Here is a 19,354-nt window from a genome sequence, read left to right on the forward strand (position 1 = left end):
GGGTCTGTTTAGGTTGTCTATGTCTTTGTGGCTCAATTTAGGCAGCTTGTATGTGTCCAGGAATCTATCCATTTCTTCTAGGTTTCCCAGTCTGTTTTCACAGAGTTATTTGTAGTAATTTCTGATGATTATTTTTAGTTCTGAGGTGTCTGTGACATTTTCCTTTTTCATCTCTAATTTTATTGGTTTGGGTCTTCTCTTTTTTTTGGTTAGTTGGCCAATGGTGTGTCAATTTTGTTTATTTATTTTTAAAAAACAGCTCTTCATTTTGCTGATCTTTTGTATCGTTATTTTTGTTTTAATTTTGTTGATTTATTTTCTAATTTTAATTATTTCTTTTCTCCTACTAGTTTTGGGTTTGGTTTGCGTTTGTTCTTCTAGCCCCTTGAGATGCATTGATAGCTCATTTATATGGTGCCTTTCCAATTTTTTGATGTAGGTACCAATTGCTATAAGCTTTCCTATTAACACTGCTTCTTCTGTATCCCATTAGTTTTGATATGTTATATTGTCATCTTCATTTGTTTCCAGAAATTTTTTTATTTCTCTTTTAATTTCTTCTATGACTCACTGTTCATTCAGGAGCATGTTGTTCAGTCTCCATGTGTTTTCATATGTTCTAGAGATTCCTGAGTTGCTGATTTCCAGCTTTGTTGAACTGTGGTCTGAGAAGATGCATGGTATGATTATGATTTTTTTTTAATTTACAGATACATACTGAAATTCATATGGGAAGAATGTGCATTCTGCAACTGTAAGATGAATAGCTCTGTAGATATCTATTAGGTCTATTTGGCCAATAGTGTAGATTAACCCTGCTGTTTCCTTGATGATTTTCTCTCTTGTTGATCTGTCCATTAATTAAAGTGGTGTGTTCAAATCCCACATTACTATTGCATTTGAGTCTATGTCTCCCTTTAGATCCCTTAATATTTTTAACCACGTGCCCTGTAATTAGGTGTATATATGTTTATAATAGTTACATCTTCCTGTTGATCCCTTAATCATTACATAGTGCCCTTATTTGTCTCTTTTAACAGCTTTTGTGTTAACGTCTACTTTGTCTGATATAAGGATGGCTACACCAGCTCTTTTTTGCTTTCTGTTGGCATTGGATATCTTTTTCCATCCTTTTATTTTCAGTCTGCATGCATCTTTGTTGGTAAAATGTGTTTCTTGTAGGCAGCAAATAGATGGGTTTTGTTCTTTAATCCGTTCAGCCAGTCTGTGTCTTTTAACAGGAGAGTTGAGACCATTTACATTCAAGGTGACTATTTTATTTTGTCTTCTCTATTGCATTTCTTTTTTTGAAAACTTTCATTTAATAAATAAAAAATTCAAAAGTACAATTTTTGGATTATAGCAGTTCTTCCCCCCATAACCACCCTTGCACCCACAAACCATCCTATCTCTTACTCCCTCTCCCTTCCCATTCTAAAGATTCATTTTTAATTATTTTTATATACAGAAGATAAACTCCATACTGATGAAAGATTTCAACAGTTTGAACCCACACAGATACACAAAGTATAAAGTACTGTTTGAAGATTAGTTTTCCCATTAATTCTCATAGTACAACATATTAAGGACAGAGGTCCTACAGGGGAGCAAGTGCACAGTGATTCCTGTTGTTGATTCAACAATTGACACTCTTATTTATGACATCAGTAATCACCCCAAGCTCTTGTCATGAGCTGCCAAGGCTATGGAAGCCTTTTGAGTTCGCCAACTCCGATCTTATTTAGACAAGGCCATAATGAAAATGGAAGTTCTCTCCTCCCTTCAGAGAAAGGTACCTCCTTCTTTGATGGCCTCTTCTTTCCACTGGGATCTCACTCACAGAGATCTTTCATTTAGGTCATTTTTTTTTTTGCCACAGTGTCTTGGCTTTCCATGCCTGAGAAACTCTCATGAGCTTTTTAGCAAGATCTGAATGCCGTAAGGGGCTGATTCTGAGGCCAGAGAGCTGTTAAGGGCATTTTTCATTCTATGAGTCTGCTGTGTATCCTGCTTCCCAAGTTGGATCATTTGCTTCTTTTTAATTCTATCAATTATTATCAGCAGACACTGGTCTTATTTATGTGATCACTTTGATAATTAATCCTATCTTTATGATCAACTATGAACTTAAACTGATTACCTTAACTAGTAAGTTGGCATTGGTACATGGCACCTTAATGGGATTTGGAGTCCCCTGGCATGTTTCTAGCTCTACCATTAGGGGTAAGTCCAAGTGAGTGAGTGCCAAACTGTACATCTCCTCTCTCTCAGATTCCCACTCTTATTTTTAACAGGGATCAATTTTCTGTTAAATTTAAACACCTAAGAATAATTGTGTGTTAATTAAAGAGTTCAACCAATGGTAATAAATAGAACAAGAAAATACTAAAAAGAATAAAATAGTAAGCCGTTCCTCGATAGTCAGGACAAGGGATGATCAAGTCATTGTTTCTCATAGTTTCAGTTTCACTTCTACAGGTTTCCTTTTAGGTGCTCATATGATATTGGTCCCTTTGGGAATGGCTTATTTCACTCAGCATGATGTTTCTCAGATTCCTCCATTTTGTTGCAAATGACTGGATTTCATTTTTTTTTACTGCTATGAAGTATTCTATAGAGTGGATATCCCATAATTTCTTTATCCAGTCTTCTGTTGATGGGCATTCAGGTTGATCCTGTGTCTTAGCTATTGTGAATTGAGCTGTAATAAACATTAAGGTGCAGATAGCTTTTTTGTTTGCCAATTTAATTTCCCTTGGGTAAATTCTGAGGAGTGGGATGGCTATGTCATGCAGTAGAGCTATCTTCAGGTTTCTGAGGAGTCTCCAAACTGACTTACACAGTGGCTTTACCAGTTTGCATTCCCACCAACAGTAGATTAGTGTGCCTTTTTCCCCTACATCCTCACCAGCATCTGTTGTTAGTTGATTTCTGTATGTAAGCCAATTCCAACTGGGGTGAGATGAAACCTCATTGATTTGTATTTGATTTGCATTTCTCTGATGGCTAGTGATCCTGAACATTTTTTCATGTGCCTTTTGGTTGCTTGGATTTCCTCTTTTGAAAAATATCTATTTAAGTCCTTGGCCCATCTCGTAAGTGGGTTGTTTGTTTTGTTGTTGTGGAGTTTTTAAATCTCTTTGTAGATTCTGATCATTAATCCTTTATCAGTTACATAATTTGTAAATATGTTCTCCCATAATGTTGGTTGCTTCTTCATTTTCCTGACTGTTTATTTTGCAGTACAGAAACTTCTCAATTTGATGCAATCCCAATTGCTAATTTTGGCTTTGACTGCGTGTGCCTCTGGGGTCTTTTCCAAGAAGTCTTTGCCGGTGCGTATATCTTGCAGGGTTTCTCCAATGTTCTCTAATAATTTGATGGTGTTGGGTCATAGGCTTAAATCTTTAATCCATATTGAGCAGATTTTTTTGTAAGGTGTAAGGTAGGGGTCTTGCTTCATGCTTCTGAATGTGGAAATCCAGTTTTCCCAGCACCATTTGTTGAATAGACTGTCCTTGCTCGAGGAATTGGTTTTAGCTCCTTAATCAAATAAAAGTTGGTTATAGATGTTTGGATTGATTTCTGGTGTTTCTGTTCTGTTCTATTGGTCTACCCATCTGTTTCTGTACCAGTACCAGTCTGTTTTGATTTTAACTGCCCTGTAGTATGTCTTGAAATCTGGCATTGTGATCCCTCCAGCTCTGTTGTACAAGATTGCTTTAGCTAGTCATGGTCTCCATATGAATTTCAGCATCATTTTTTTCAGATCTGAGAAGAAGGTCTTTGGTATTCTGATTGGTATCGCATTGAATCTATAAATTGCTTTTGGGAGAATGGACATTTTGATGATATTGATTCTTCCAATCAATGAACATGGAAGATTTTTCCATTTTTTGGTATCCTCTTCTATTTCTTTCTTTAAGGTTTTGTAATTCTCATCGTAGAGATCTTTAACATCTTTGATTAAGTTTATTTCAAGGTATTTGATTTTTTTTGTAGCTGTTGTGAATGGGATTGATCTTAGAAGTTCTTTCTCAGCTGTGGCATTGTCTGTGTATACAGAGGCTAATGATTTTTGTGCATTGATTTTATATCCTGCTACTTTGCCAAACTCTTCTATGAGTTCCAATAATCTCTTAGTGAGGTTCTTTGGATCCCCTCAGTCCCAAATTGACTTTCCCCAAATGGTAGTGTTAGAAACGTGCCAGGGGAATCCAATCCAATCCCATCAAGGTGGCATGTACCAATGCCATCTCACTAGTCCAGGTGATCAATTTCAGTTCACAATTGATCACACTGATAGGACTAAGAGTCAAAGGGATCACATAAACAAGCCTAGTGTCTGCAAATACTATCTGATAGAATCAAAAAGGGAAAGAACAATCCAACATGGGAAGCGGGATACACGGGTACCTTTCTCTGAAGGGAGGAGAGAACCTCCACTTTGACTACGATCTTGTCTAAATAAGATCAGAGTCAGTGAACTCAAAAGGCCTCCATAGCCTTGGCTACTCATGACAAGAGCCTAGGGGGATTACTGATGCCATAAACAAGAGTGTCAATTTGTTAAGTCAACAACAGGAGTTACTGTGCACTTACTCCTTATGTAGGATCTGGCAAGTCTTCAAATCAATACTGGAAAATTGTTCTATAAATACGGTTTTCCAAGATTTGTAGCTGTAAGAAGAAATCCCTAGGCTCCCAACATAAACATGGCTCAGAAAGGCCAAAGATGAAGAAGAGCATAAGCAAGAAGACAAATCAGAGGAACAATGCCACTTACTTTAGGCTTCAGTAAAGTCAAACTGTGAACCTTCCCAAATGCCCTAAAGGAGAATCCTCTCCTCTCAAATCCCTGACTGTAGATCACTGAGAGGTTGAGTTCCCTAGTTGTTGGCAGCACAGACTCAGTTTCTGTCTCTATTTAAAACATTTAAAAAATTCTTTAGGAAATGTAATATTTCATATGGAAATTTATTTACATGTGTCCCATAAATGGAGTCATTTTAAGCAGCTCTGGAAATCCATGGAAGAACTTAAACTTTTCACATTGAGCAGATTTCTGCCCAGCACACATTGAGATGGTAACTCTCTGGAAGTTTAAGAGACCAGATCTAGATCATATCATAGCGAGAGACCTTCCATCTGCTGGTTCCCCGTCAAATGCCCCCAACAGCCAGTTTGTGCAGGCTGAACCCAGGAGACCAGAACTCAACCCAAGTGTCTCCCAGATATCTGAGCCATTGCCTGCTGCCTCGCAGAGTGCTTTAGCAGGAAACTGGATCAAAAGTGGAGGAGCTGGAGTTGATTTAGGCACTGTTAAAGGATACGGGAGTCCCAAATGGGTCCTAATGACTGTACCAAATGTCTGTCACTGATGTATTTTCCTTTCTGTAAAATATGATCTGATATGATGTGCTTTTTAAAAATTTAGATCATTATCATATATCAGTAAACTCGACAACACAATCAATACAGTAGAATTATGTTTAGGTAGGAAAAGCAACTGGTAAGCTTCCCCCCTCCCCATTCTATAGGACGTCTAACAGCCATTGGAACTCTCTCTTTTCAATTTCCTTCTTCCATTTTCACAAAACATTCTTTCAGCTTATAGGTACCCTGTCTATTTAAAGGCTCCCCAAGAAAATGCTGGCTGTCCCTAAAGCCTGCAATTAGTTTCTAGCCTAGGAAGTATATTATAGTTTAAATATAAATATTTCCCTTCTTCCCTGTTGAGTAAGTGGCAATAACCTCAGAATAAGCGAGAAAGTAGGCATAAGCAAGGAGGCACAGCAGCAGGAAACAGCAGAACTAAGGGCTGTACACTGGAAGCAACAATTATCCAATTACACTCTTACAGTGTGGTTTGAAAGCCCATAGCATGCCTCTAATGAAATAATCAAAATGTTATTGAGTTGTAGTCACATCAGTGCACTCTGATAATATTGGTTTGAATATGGTATAGTACAGGGGAAGATGTATATGAGATATATGGTGACCTTGAGCAAGATTTTCGAAGCCCAAAAACATGGTGGGTGGAGGTGTTTCAATACTAGGCAAAAAATTATACATTAAAAATAAGCATTTTTGAGAAGATGAGCAGCAGGGTAGATGCCTGGGCTTTTAGATTCAACTGATATAAATCAGTAAAAATAAGAGCTGCAAATAGAGTTGGCCCACTGGCTGGTTGCCTGGACAAAAGGAAGTTCATGGCAAGGAAGCTGCATGGGAGGAATCTCAGGCTAGTATTGACAGGGATCAAGTGACTAAGGGAGAGTATTTCTAATGACTAACGACTGAGGTATGCAGTTCTGGCCATGCGTAGGGTATGGGAACAATGGGAAAGTAACAACAGAAGTAGAGAGACAGCTAAAGCTTTCATCTCTTGACCATCCAGCTCTCAGCTGACAGAGCAGTCTCTGACTGACTTCTGGTTGCTGACTGGAGCTGTTTTCAGAGCCAGAGTGGGACTGAGTGCACCCTTTATTCTGACACTTATTGATCAAGAACTCCTTCTGAGTTCTAACCTGTCAGTTAGCTGTTAAGTACCCACATAGTTCCTTAGATCAGATGTTGCCTGAGATGAATTGAGAGCCAAGAATCTCTACTAGAAATTCAAAACTCAGCAGTCACTTTCTCTCTCCCTGTCTCTCTCTCTGTTTCTCTCTCTCTCTCATGCCCAATTTGTTGGTTTGCTTTGCTCTCACATTATTGGTATGATATTCAGATGATTTAGTGGTTCTTCCTTTTGATCTTTGCCCAGCATTTTGTTCAGGCAATGCTTAAGCCTGCATCTTTTTTCATCATGGCCACTGTTCATAATCTCAAGACTCCACTTTAACCATTACCTGGGCACTTATGCTTCCTTACCAGAGAGTTCTTGCCTTTCAGTCCTTGAGCACATTATTCCATCTGAGGCCACAAGTTTGTCTGATCCCAATGACTGACACTGGTTTTATTACTATCTTGTCATGAGAACCTACAGGTAGTGCTTTGACTCGCCACATTTATGCCACTGTAAAATGTGGTAAATGAACGCATCTCAACCCTAAAAAGGTATCAATTTATTAAATTTATTAAGTTATATAAGATTTTTTTTTTTTGACAGGCAGAGTGGACAGTGAGAGAGAGAGACAGAGAGAAAGGTCCTCCTTTTGCCGTTGGTTCACCCTCCAATGGCCGCCGCGGCTGGCGCGCTGCGGCCGGCGCACCGTGCTGATCCGATGGCAGGAGCCAGGAGCCAGGTGCTTTTCCTGGTCTCCCATGGGGTGCAGGGCCCAAGCACCTGGGCCATCCTCCACTGCACTCCCTGGCCACAGCAGAGAGCTGGCCTGGAAGAGGGGCAACCGGGACAGAATCCGGCGCCCCGACCGGGACTAGAACCCAGTGTGCCGGCGCCGCAAGGCGGAGGATTAGCCTAGTGAGCCGCGGCGCCGGCCAAGTTATATAAGATATTAAAGGTTACCTACACAAGGTTTCCCTTTCTCTGATTTATGTCATCATATTCAAGTTTTCACTACTAAATATAGAAAATAATATCAGATAACTGAATTGTTTTAGTTGCTTTACACTTTTAGCAAACAAATTAATACAAACAGCTTTATAAAATATGCACCACACAATCATTTTTATTTTACAGATAACAAAATTGAGCTTAGAGAAGAAATAGCTTTCCCAAGAGCCAGTGGGTGAAACACACACACACACACACACACACACACACACTACTGTTGTCTCTATTAGGAGATGCTGTAATATTTCTTAAGAGTCAAGCTTCTACCTCATTAAACCAAGGAGATCAAACAATACTTGAAGCCTAGTTCCAACATACACTCACTCCAGTTCCCAAGGTACACTCATTCCTGAACAAAGACAATAGGAAATATGAAATAAAGTTACTTCACTTTAATAGGCCTGCCCTCAAAGCTCAAATGAAAACTAGATTAAAGCTCAAGAAAGAGATCCCATATCCAACCAGCACTCTTTCAGTTCAAAGACTAAACTCAAATTCTTATCAGGAGGTGTTGCCCTGATTTGGAAAGATGGGATACTCATAAGTGCTTGTGAGGAAACTAAAGAAAAGGAAAACTATATGGCTGCTCATCCTTCACTTTATTATAATATTAATATAGGCAGAAACACACAAAAAAATCAAGAAGTACCAGATATAGGATAAGAAAGCATATAGAGAACAAATGCTCAGGTGAGTGAAAACCCAAGACCAGTTTTGTTGAAAGAAGACAGGAGCAGCACACTTGTGAAATTTTAAACAGTCAGACATGTCACAGAATCATCCTGATGACTCAACTTGATTGAAGACTTCTTTTCTTTGAGAGGAGAGGTAAATTCATACAGAAGAAAAGAGAGAGAAGGGGTGTGGAAAGGAAAGAGATCCTCTTTCCAGAGAGACCCCAAGCTAATATGTACATTTATGACTCTTCTGAATTCTATTTCCACATATCCATAGTAAGAGGAATTCGAAATAATCTCTCCCATCCCATAGCCACTAATATTCCATGGAAAAGGAAAATTTGAAACACAAAATAATTTAATTGGATCTAATTTCTTTCCTCTTCTATACAGCAAAGAGAAATTCAGTATGCCCGGTTTCTCTTGTCTCCTAGGAAAGAACAAAATGCTAATTGCCACAAAATCCCAGGGCTTACTCTATTAGCACAGAGCAAAGTGAAGTACATGCTCAAAGAATGAACATTCTTTCCTTATATAAAAATATTTGTGAGTAGGCTGGTGCCGCGGCTCACTAGGCTAACCCTCTGCCTGCGGCACCGGCACCCGGGTTCTAGTCCTGCTTGGGGCGCCAGATTCTGTCCCGGTTGCTCCTCTTCCAGTCCAGCTCTCTGCTGTGGCCCAGGAAGGCAGTGGAGGATGGCCCAAGACCTTGGGCCCTGCACCTTCTTGGGAGACCAGGAGGAAGAACCTGACTCCTGGCTTCGGATCGGCGCAGTACATGGGCCGTAGCGGCCATTTGGGGGGTGAACCAACTGAAGGAAGACCTTTCTCTCTGTCTCCCTCTCTCTCACTGTCTAACTCTGCCTGTCAAAAAAAAAAAAAAAAAATTTGTGAGACAAAGCACATCTTGGTGCTCTGATTTCCTCATTTCCATTTAGTTTTTGGTAGCTGCAGTTCCCAGCCCACAAAAGTAGCTGATTTCCAGTAGAACATTCTGGACAACAGCAATTTGGGTGCCGAGGGGAAAGTTTTTGTAGTCACCAGCTGAAGGTTGTGGGCTCTGAATGATCAAGAACAACAGAGTTGAATAGGAACAAAATCTCCTCCTTCCAAAGTTTTCTGAAGGAGGGGGCAAATATTTTTATACCATAATTCTCATCTGAGTTGTGTCAGCTTGGCTGCGAGGCACTAAGGGAGGGGAGAATAGCAATGTCGTTCTCCTGACTACAGGGCTCTGCCAGGGACTTGTCTGGGAAGGCGCAGCCTCCTACCTCCCTGCATCCAACTTTACCCTAGATCTCTCCTGCCAACCTGGATGTCCCATCAGCATTTCAAACTTAAGAGCTCCCAATCTGAATTTGTGCTCTCCCAACCATCGCTTCCATTTCCCTAACTAGCACTTTCCATAATCTTCTATTGAGTTCAGAACCCATTCTTTTAATTTCTCAACATAAGAATCTTGCAGTCATCTTTGGCCCCTCTTTTCTGCTCATACTTCACATATAATCTATAAAAAAAATTGATGGGGCCAGTGCTGTAGCTTAGCAGATAAAGCCGCGGACTGCTATACCAGCATCCCATATGGGTGCTGGTTCGAGTCCCAGCTCCTTTTCTGATCCAGCTCTCTTCTATGGCCTGGGTCAGCAGTGAAAGATGGCCCAAGTTCTTAGGCCCCTGTACTCAAATGGGGGACCCAAAAGAAGCTCCAGGTTCCTGGCTTCAGATCAGCCCAGCCCTGGCTATTGCAACCACTGGGAGAGTGAACTGGCAGATGGAAGATCTCTCTCTCTCTCTCTCTCTTAGCCTCTGCCTCTCTGTAACTCTCTGCCCTTCAAACAAATAAATATTTTTTAAAAATCTTGATAAATCTTCCTTCAAAATGTACTCAGAAACTACTACCTCCAATATTCACACTGTGGTATAAGCTGTTATCATCTCATTATCTAGGTTGCTATGACAGTTTTCTCATGGGATTTCCTCCTTCCTCAAGTCAGCCCATTTTCAACACAGGAGCCAGAGAGATCCTGTTCAAATATAAAACAAATAAGTTCACTCCTTTGATCAAAACCTTCCATGGTAATAAGGGTAAGTTACGTCTCTTGCATCAACAAGTAAACCCTGAAATCTCAGTTGCTTAATACAAAAAACAGACTTTGTTACTCACATGCAACCTGGAGCTCTGTGGTCCAGTGATGTTCCAACAGACCTCCCTTCCAACAGAGAGACAGAGAGGCAGGCTGCTTTGCTCTTGCAGCCATGTCTTCAGAAACAAGTGGTTTCTGTGTAGCAATGGCTGTGGATGTGAGAGCGTGAGAAACGCATGTGTGCTCTGCTGCGCTTTGTTCTCCCCATGACACACATCATTTCTGCTCTTACCAGCCATAACCCATGTTCTGCACCTGCTCATTCAGGGGATCTGGTAAATGAGGGTACCTACATGAGTATTTGGTCAGCACTAATATCTCTGCCACACCTTCCAAGTGCTTTCTATCTCTTTTGGAATTAAAGACAAAGTCCTTGCAAGGCTACCGTGGTCTTCTCTTAGCTCAGGGCCATTGCTCTATTCATTTATCCTGCCTGTGATGCTCATTCCTGATGCTCATTCTTGCATCTTTTTTTGACAGTCAGTAGCAGACAGCCTCCTGATAGAGGCAGGGAAGTAGTGAAGAATTGAGGACTGCTGGCATCTGTGCCAAAGCCCACCACGGACCACCTGAAACTGCAGCCCCTTCAATGCACACAGAACTGCCAGGTTGGCGCTAGCTATAAATATCCAATGTGGCTGCACACTTGCATACTCACACCACTTTCTAGATTTCAACCTGTGTGCTGCAGCCCAGTGTGCTCCAGACACCATATTTCTGAAATTTTCAAACAAAAGGGCACAGAAGTGGGTGGTACTCAATCTCCACTCCATCCTTTTTTTTTTTTTTTTTTTGGACAGGCAGAGTTGACAGAGAGAGAGAGAGAGAGAGAGAGAGAGAAAGGTCTTCCTTTTCTGTTGGTTCATCCTTCAAATGGCTGCTACGGCCTGCGCGCTGCGCCAATCCGAAGGCAGGAGCCAGGTGCTTCCTCCTGGTCTCCCATGTGGGTGCAGGGCCCAAGCACTTTGGGCCATCCTCCACTGCCTTGCCAGGCCACAGCAGAGAGCTGGACTGGAAGAGGAGCAACCGGGACAGAATCCGGCGCCCCGACCAGGACTAGAACCTGGGGTACCGGTGCTGCAGACTGTGGATTAGCCAAGTGAGCCACCATGCTTATCTCCACTCCATTTGAATATTCAAGTAAATGTCACCCCAGGCACCGCTCCTTTATCCTACCTGTAAAAGCAGACCCTGAACTTTGTTAAAGGCCTACCTTATGAGGTTGCCTGCCCTCCCTTCTGAGTGTGTACTTTCCCTTTGCCTTTAAGTAGATTTTGCTTTCCTTCTTGCCTGTGCCCATGTATCTTCCTTGAATTTTTCCATGTGTGGAGATAAGAACCTGGACCAAGTCTAGCCAGAGGCCTTCCTCCCAATACTTCTATACAATTTTAAAACTGAAGATTTGTCCAGATATCTCCCCCCATCCCCGCCCAGTATAATACTTGCAATAGAAAAATACATTATTACTATCACAATATTTTTTTTGAACTGCATATAATCTACCACTCTTAACCAGACGTCATCAATTTTACTCACACTCATTTGTGTGTAACATACAAGTGTATTTATTTCTATACAATTTATCACACTTGTCTGTTCACGTATCCACTACCACAGTGAAGACCCAGAACATTTTCATCACCACAAGGATCTGTTGCCCTTATGCAGCCACCTCCACCTCCTTCCTATCACTGCCCCCTCCATCCTGTCCTTATTCTGTTACCCATTTCTAAAATTGTGTGATTTCAAGAATATTATATTAACAGACGTCATACCTTGTGTCACCACCCTGCATGTGGGCTTGTGTGTGTGTGTGCTTCATAAAGATAGACAGAAATAGTTAAGATTCCAAGGATCAAAGGTAAGAGGGTCTATGCTGAGCTTCAATCATTCAGCTTTGGAACTGTAGCCTGCAATTCAGATACAGTGGCAGCACTCTGCAATGCTGTGTTGACCCTAACCAGCCACGGGACAAGTGACAGGGTCCTTTGGTCACCTTTGCCTTGCATCTCATCAGCCTCACTCCCATCACAGTAAATCCTTTCATTATGTTAAAATGGGATGTCATTACTGGAATTCAAAAGGAAGAAACCAGCTGCTTTTGTCCTCCAGGAAGCACTAATCAGCCTGCAGCCACCCTGGTCCCAGGGGATGGAGAACGTGTGCAGACTAATCACAAGCCTGCTGCCTTTTGCACCCCGTGTGGCTCAGGCTGTAACACCTGCAGTTTCAAGCCGAAAGTATTTTTAGAATCTGGAGTTTCCCCCTGGCCCTTATCTTGCGTTTGATGCCTTTATTACACATCTCCTTTTGCAATAGCTTCCTCCCTGGTTTCTGATTTCCAGCCAAATCTTTTTGCATGTTAACAGCAAAATGCATCTCCCTAAAACACAGCCCCAATCTTGAGAGCCCCGTGCTGCATGTAAATTATAGCCCAGACTCCTCATCCACCCTTAAATGCTTTCTAAAATTGCACCCCAGTCCAGGTTTCCAGGCTCACAGCTTGACTTCTGCAATCCTTCTTGTAGACACACAGGGTCTTATTCAAAGCTGCCCTCTCACCTGCTGTGGGGTCAAACAATCTCCTTGTGAGCTTTAGAGACAGAAACAAAACCTGCACTCATACTGTTATGGTCAGAGTATTTGTGCCCACTTATTCCCCTCCCCCATTAATGCATTAATACTAACTCCCCAAGTGATGGTATCAGCAGGTGAAGCCTTTGGAAAGAGATTAGATCCTGAAGGTGGCACCTTCCTGAGTGGTATCAGTGCCCTAATGAGAAGGGACCTTTGACAACCCCCTTGGGTCTCTGAACAGTTTCCCTTCCCAGTCTACTTGTTGTTGCAGGTGTCAGCTGGCCACAACCAGTATTCTACCCACCATCCTTTTGTATGCCAAGAAAACACACTTACCCAGAACTACAATTGACTCAAAATTTAACAACAGAGGTCAGTCGTCAAAATTGAAAGAGAGGAAGAACAGGCACTCCTACTAGGTGCTTACACAACCTTCCACACCACATCTTCCCCAGCAAGGTTTGATGATAACTGGAGAGAAGGGGTGGGGCCACGTTGCTTGTGGGTGAAGATTGCAGTCTTGCTGAAAGCTTGGTGTCAGGCTCCTGACTGGAGAAGCAAGGCATGGCTGCCCTTATCTGGAACCTGCCCAGCCTCTCCTGCTGACCAGGAAGAGGAGAGCTCCACTGGAAAAATCCCACAGAGAAATGGAGACCTCCTCTGTCACCTCTGTCTTTCTGACATCACAGATGCTCTGCTACCAGCTGGACACCAGCACTTCTTCCTCACGTCACAGCCTTTCAGTCGCTTTTCTTCCTCACTGAGGTCTCCATGCTTTTTAATTTGCACCTGTGCCCTGTCTGGTGTCTACTTCTGCACACTTGTCTTTAGTCTCCCCCACCACTCTCCATATCTAACCAGAGGAACTCGAGTGGTGGCAACCTGCAGGAACAATATCAAGCTAGTGTGTATGTGACACCCTGCTCATAACAAGCACCATACTAAGCTCAACTCCGACCTTATTGCCAAATCCTTAAAACCTCTGAGTTCAGCCTAATTACTTTAGTTACTTTACAGATGAGAAGGCTGAGGCTTAACAAGATTAATAATTCCAGGCAGTATCTGGGCCAGGAGCACATAGTGTATGAGGTTTTGTTGACTGAATAATTGGCTCCTGATCTATTGCAGTTAAATGAATATGCAGAAGTCTCTTCTAGCATCAGTTTTAGTTTATTTCTGAGCTTCTTTATCAAAGCACATTGCGTTAAGGTCTTTGTACCACTCCTTTAACAATGTATTTTTTAATTTCTTTAAAGAATTAGCTTGAGTGCTCGCTTCAGCAGCACGTATACTAAAATTGGAACGAAGAATAAGTTTGAGACTTATATTATGGTTTTTCCCTAAAGAATTGTCTAACCATTTCGACAAGATGTAGTGAACACTGCCTTTCAAATTTTAATGTGCAGAACATCCAATGGATGTTGTTAGATATAGATTCTGACTCAGGGCAGGTGTGGCCTGACACGGTGGTTTCAAGAATTTCCCAGGTGATCCAAAGCTGCTCATTTGAGGACCAGACTTTAAGAAGCAAGAGTTTAAAATCTATTTAGACTTGACTCACTTTATTCATAGAAGTAAATTACAAGTTATCTGGTCCTTACCCACTGGGAATGAGGGCTCCAGGACAGAGCCAAGGAGACTGATGTGGTTTGAATTGCATGCTTCAAGAACTAATATGTTGAAGTCCCAGTCCCCAGTACTCAGAATATTTGGAACTAAGATCATTGCAAATGTAATTCCTTAAGTCAAGATGAGGTCACCCTGGATTAAGGCGGACCCTAATCCACTACACTGTATTTATTAAAAGAGGAGGTTTGGAGATAACATGTGCACATAGAGAACTCCGGGTGAATGTGAAGGCAGAGTTCAGGATGATGCATCTATAAGCCAAGGAACGTCAAAGATTGCCAACAAAATTTGAGAAGCTGGGAGAGGTCAGCAACTGATTCTCTCTTGAAGGCCACACAAGAAACCAACCCAATTCCTCTAACACCTTGACCTTGGATGTCCAGCCCCCACCAACTGTGACAGGATGAATGTCTTGTTTATGCCCCTGAGTCTGTGGCACTAATTATGGCAGCCTGAGTAGACTAATAATGGAAGGACAATGCATTTTCACACTACAACAATATTACAAAGTCTACTCGTGAAAGGAATGAGAATGCCCTGCCCCGCATTATTAATTAGAAGCTCAGTGTGGAGGAGCAGGGGTTGTGAATCCTTTAAAGGGCAGATAGTACAAGAAGCATCACTCATTCTTACTTAACACTTACCTTGTCACTTTATCCTTAGCATGATTTGAGTCTCAGTTTGCTTCATGAAGGGTCTGTCGTGTCTCTTCTTGTCCAGAAGCCTCAGCGTACAGTACTACCTGAACACAGGCTGCAATGTTTCCTGGCCTCAAACCATTAAAGTAGAAAACTGAGGCAGGCATTCAGGGCAGCGGTTCAGGCACCACTTGGGATTCCTGCATTCCACATCAGCATGCCTGGATTCCAGTCCCAGCTCTGGTTCTGATTCCAGCCTCCTGCTAATGTACATCCTGGGAGGCAGCAGGTGATGACCCAAGTATTTAGGACCCTGCCACCCATGTGGGATGCCCACATTCTTAGCTCCTGACGTTGTCCTGGCTCAGCCATAGCTGTGGCAGACGTCTGTGGGGGGGGGGGGTGAAATAGTGGATGGGAACTCTCTTTCTCTGCTTATCAAATAAATAATATAAATAAATAAAAACAGAAAAATTTATCCAGCTTGTAGCAAAAGAGGAATAGATTCCAAATACATGAAAGATTCAATGTGCATTATTGGTACAGATGAAATGAAAGGCAAAACTGGCAGCCCACAGAGATGGGCGCCTTAGTCCTACACCTGCAAGGAACTAAATTGAATGAGCTTAGAAGCCTATTTCCCCTGTTTGGACCTATTTCCCCAGGTCCAAGTCCAGCCCAGCAGACAACCTGACTCAGATTTGTGTGAACCAGAGCAGAAAACACAAACAAGCTTCCTGGAACTTCTGATCTACAAAATTACTGCTAAGTGGTGGCGACTGTCTATGCAGCCACAGGTAACTAATACACTGTCCAACCTGACAGTGCCTGAAAGGGCTCTGGCCTTTCCCTCCCACCTCTCCCCTGGCAGGGCCTTTCCACAGATGGACTGGGCTAGCTGCTCTGCAACATCGTGTTCTGTTGCATGCTGTTGGTTGCTATGGTTTTTCTGTATTTGCTGAGGAAAACCTACCACACGGCCACTTGCCCACAATGCTGTCTGGAATAGGGTCTCCCATTTAATTGAAAATAAGTGGGACCCTGCGAATGGCTGTAATTTGAAATGAACGTAGCAGCAGTCAAATTAAATGAGTCCCAGATTTGAAAATAAATCTGAGTGGAAGAAAAATTAAAACTGAAGAGAACCACCTTCCTGCTGCTAAAATCAAAGACCATCTGCTGATTTTATGTGGCTGTATGTGCATGTTCTCTTCCATAAAGTACGGATGTCAGGGGTAGAAAGGGCACTGCTGGGAAAACCAGCGAGTTAGTTTACCCCAAAGAAAAAGCCTTGTGGGAAATGAAATTTTAAAGAACTTTGTTTTGTTGTAAATTTTTTTGATCACCATGCATAGTTTTTTTTTTTCAAAATATGCATTTTCCAAACTTTTTGATTGCTCCTTGTGTAATAGCATCCACTCTTACCTACAGTGCTACCTTGAAAATCTTAGTCTGTTCCAGCTACAGTAACAAAATCCTCAAAATTGGGTCACTTATAAACAACGAGAATTTATTTGTCCCAGTTCAAAACTGGAAGTCTGAAGGGGATCCACTTCCTGGTTCACAAAGGCAACTTCTCACTGTGTGCTCACTTGATGAGAGGCACAACAGAGACTATTTTACCAGGGCTCCAATTCCATTTGTAGGGGCAGAGTCCTCTTGGCCCAACCACTTCTTAAGGTCTCCAGCTCCAAATGCCATCACCTTGGGCATTAAGTTGTAATGTATGACTTTTCCACTTGGGACTGGGGGCACAGATACTCACACCCAAGCAACAGGTACCTTATTGACCTGTTGCTTATTTTAACATTAGGTATTCAACTTGAAAACCAGAGTGATAATCAAATTAGTATCTACTGACAGGCACTATGCAACTATCAGCCATTTCATTATTAAAAATATATAAAAGTAGAGTGACTTTGCTTTATAAAATTTAAAAATATTTTCCTCTAAAAACACTATCCTCCTATTTGTCTCTTTAAATTTTTATTATATTGATAACAGTGAATAAAAGAGACCTTAGGAATAGAGTAAAATATAGTAACCAGAAGCTTCAGTCCTGCCTTTTGCTATTTGTGTGACATCAGAAGAAATCCCTCTCGCACCCCTCTCTCCTAGTCTTTCTGTCCCTGGGGTGGGGTGAAGCAGAGCCATCCACACAATTATGTCTGTGAGAGTAACTGCCACACTGCAGAAGGCTGCTCCATGAATGTCTCTCTCCTTGCAGAGGAGGTGGGGGACTTCTCTTAGATCCCCATGTGTCAGCAAAAGACATGAGTCCTGAGCTAGAGGTTGTCTGTTTCAGTTTTCCCCTTTACTTAAAACGTGTGCCTCATAGCACCGGAGGTGGAAAGTGTCCAAAAACTGCCAACATTCTCAAAGCAGAAGACAGGTTTCTTTCAGTGTGGGCTCTCAGGCTGTGTTCCTCTAATTCCTCCTTAGCTTTTCTTTAAATCAGGTTCTTTGTAAACAAGACAGGCTGTCTGTGCACTCTTCCTGGAGTTTCTTGCTTCCTCCATCAGGGCTCAATTGCTTATAGTCCGACTCCAGCCCCCTGGAATTCTACAGAAGGGGCTGTGGCGAGGAAACGACATCCTAAGCGGCGAAATCCAGAGGCTCCTTTTTCAGTATTTCCCTGTGTATCCTTCTCTGCAGTGTTTTAGAATTTCCGCCCACTCCCTCTTGCTAAGATCTTTTCCTCTCACACCTCCCCTGACAGCTGTTTTTTGTTGTTGTTGTTGTTGGTTCTTCTCCCTTACTCATCTCCTTGAGGCCAGGGTATACTGAGGCAGCTTCAATCTCTCATGAGCTCTAAGGATACAGTTGTTACCTTTTTGGTAATTTTACTATTTAGTGGATGTCACAGTAGTCAATTTAAATTGGCTGTAGTGGGGGTATTTACACAAGAATTAGCAAATGCTACGAACTGGGATCTTGCATTCTCTTTTTCCATGGAGCTGGTGTTGAACCATTGCCTATACATCACTATCTTGAGTTCCTGTTCCCAATACTCACCTCCTAAATACAAGGGTGAAACAGGTTTTGCCTTCAAGTGTTTTCTGATTTATATCCTTTCAGGTGATCTATCTTTCCTGCACTTCTCTGTCACACACTTCTGCCTATGAATGATTCACAAGCCCACCTTTTTTTTCTCTCCAGACCTACATAATTAATTGATCATTATTTTCTCTTGGTGGATGCTTAAACTCAATTCATGTAGCCATAAATAGAAACGTATTAATGACCTTTCTCTGCCCTAAGGAAGGACGTTGTATCTGCATGAAATCTAGGGACACGTCCCTCCACTCTCCCTCCTTTCCCCCACTGGTCACTTAATCACCACATTTGCCCTTTATGCTTCCTGAGGAGCTTTCAAAACTCCACTGCTCTGCATTTTTACTGACAATGATCCAGTTCAGATCACCACCATCTCCCACCCACCTCAGCCGTGTAAATACGGAAAGACTGTCATTTGCACATTTAATAGTCCTAGCACTTTTGTCAAAAATCACTAAAGCATGTATGCCAGCGTTCCTTTGCGGACCACATATTTTATTTTGTATATCTGCATGTCTCTCCGTATGCTAGTACCACTCCATTTTGAGCATTGTAGTTTTGTAGGAAGTTTTGGAGTTGAGAAGTACGAATCCTATAGTTTGTTCTTCTTTCCAAAGGTTGTTTTTGCTATTAAGGGTATCTTGACAGTACACATGAATGCTAGGATGCTTTTCTATTTCTGTAGGAAACAGATTCAGAATTTTCATAGGAACTATATGAAATTTGTGGATCATTTTCCACAGTGCTGGCAATATAACAATGTTAAGTCTTCCCATCCTTTCAGAGACAAATTTCCATTCATTTATGTCTTTAATTTCTGTCAGCAATGTGGTTTTCACTAAACAAGTCTGGCTTCCTTGGCCAAGTTAATGCTAAGTAATTTATACTTTTGATGCTGCTGGAATTAATTTTTGTATGTTGATTTTTTTTCTCTTGCTACATTGCTGAGTTTATTAGTTCTAACAGTTATTCTTTATGAGGATACTACAAATGAGGGAATTTCAAGATATTTGTGAGGAATGATTTTAAAATTAAAAAGATAAAGATAAACCTTATTTCTTAACATAAGTACCATCAAGTTCAAGACTCTTTTGTAAATTGATGGCATCAAACATT

Source organism: Oryctolagus cuniculus, chromosome 12, assembly GCF_051225735.1.
Source record: "Oryctolagus cuniculus isolate XC-2025 breed Fujian yellow rabbit chromosome 12, ASM5122573v1, whole genome shotgun sequence".
In the NCBI taxonomy this organism is placed as follows: domain Eukaryota; kingdom Metazoa; phylum Chordata; class Mammalia; order Lagomorpha; family Leporidae; genus Oryctolagus; species Oryctolagus cuniculus.